This window comes from Vicia villosa, linkage group LG2 (assembly GCF_029867415.1).
Source record: "Vicia villosa cultivar HV-30 ecotype Madison, WI linkage group LG2, Vvil1.0, whole genome shotgun sequence".
NCBI classification, from domain to species: domain Eukaryota; kingdom Viridiplantae; phylum Streptophyta; class Magnoliopsida; order Fabales; family Fabaceae; genus Vicia; species Vicia villosa.
The window spans coordinates 202,397,168-202,398,771 of NC_081181.1; the positions used below are offsets into that span (position 1 = coordinate 202,397,168).

Genomic DNA, 1,604 nt, shown 5'->3' on the forward strand with positions numbered 1-1,604 from the left:
GAGATTTCCTCCCCTCCCCTCCAAATCCCTCCGATTTGGGGGGACGCAAAAAGTTGTTTTGGAGGGTTTTTTCTCCCCTCCCCTTCCCTCCCATCCCCTCATAAAATTTGAATCAAACATATTTAATTAAAAATATTTCCTCCCCTCTTCCATCCCCTCCATTTACCCCGAACCAAACACACCTTAATTCTAAACAAGTTGCCTACTAGGATAGAGTTGGCAAAATGAGAGATTATTGAAGGTGTTCACACTTAGTGTGCCCGTTTTATTTTTTTTTATGAGGAGGATGTGGAGTATTTGTTTTGTTCTTGATCTTATTATAATCTGATTTGGTTCAATTTTTGTGTGTGGATTGGAGTGGAAGCCACTTCTGCCTTGCTTTTTATTGGTCTATTTGTGTTAGTAGAAATTTTATTCTTTTTAAAGATAATATCTTTATGAAGTTCGATGTCTTGAGTATGATTAAACTTTTAGTTTGAGAATGGTTTAATGTTTTTGAAGAAAAAGGAGTAAATCATGGGTCGGTTGGTGTTTCAATCTCGGAGCTTCTTGATTGTAGATTTTAGTGATTGTTTGTTGAATTTTGTTGTTGTTGTTGGTTGAGTGACAATTTTTAGTTTTCTTTAATCGTAAAAAGGTTAGCACCTCTTATACTTCTTTTATTTTTGAATAGTTAAATCAATATTATAGAAAAATTATGAGAACAGTGTACAAATTAAAATATATAGTTTATAAGTAAATATATATTTTTTTTAACATAGCATACAAATAAAAGTATATGCTTAGAAGTAATATAGACTTATTTTTCAACCTAATTGTTAACTTCACACACACTCACAAGTATAATTAACACACTTTATAGTTAGACTATTGCGGATACACAAATCTCTTGGACAATCACTCACATCATTGCAGGGAAATTGAGCTGATTGAAATTGAACTGCAATGTTAAGTAAGAATGAAAGTCACTTAAAATGTTTAAGTATAATACAATAAATAAAAAAATTAAATAAAATAAGGAAAAAAAATGAAAGTAGTAAGAAAAATGACTTACTGCCGTTGATTTCAATAAAAAATAAGTAAATAAAAATAACTAAAGCATAACTGAACTTGTGAATTAAAGCCATGTTTTATCTCTTCTCTATGTAATAAATAAAAATTATTTGATCAATTTATAGAAAATATTCCATGTTTTGTCTACTTCAATCAAATGATCTTTTAACACTTAGAAGTTGCAAGAAACAATTTCATTTTTTAAATATAATTAGTTAAATATTTCTAAGTATTAATATGACGGGGTTACCTCTTTAGTTCTCATATGCAATTGGTCAATTCCATTTAGGGATGGCAATGAGCAGAGTTTGGGCAGAGTACTATAGTACCCGTCCCTATACTCGCAGTTTAAAAAAATCCCCGTCCCCGAGCCCAAATCCGCGTGGGTATCAATATTCATGCCCGTACCCGTACCCTGTGGGTACCTCAATGCCCATACCCGTACCCGTTTACCCACATTTATAGTAAAATTAAATCGTTTAATTACAAAATATCATATAATTTAAGTCTTTTTAACAATATTAAAAAAATTATGTATGTTATTGTTGAGT

General features: G+C 31.0%; 1 long non-coding RNA gene across 1 annotated transcript; it reads right to left on the bottom strand.

The window, feature by feature from the left end:
- Nucleotides 1-709: 709 nt before the first annotated feature.
- On the bottom strand, nucleotides 710-1,188 carry LOC131647971 (uncharacterized). The gene is made up of 2 exons (XR_009298009.1): nucleotides 1,055-1,188; nucleotides 710-940 (listed from the first exon to the last, which is right to left on the bottom strand). It is a non-coding gene; the product is annotated as an uncharacterized LOC131647971 (long non-coding RNA).
- Between the last annotated feature and the right edge of the window lie 416 nt (nucleotides 1,189-1,604).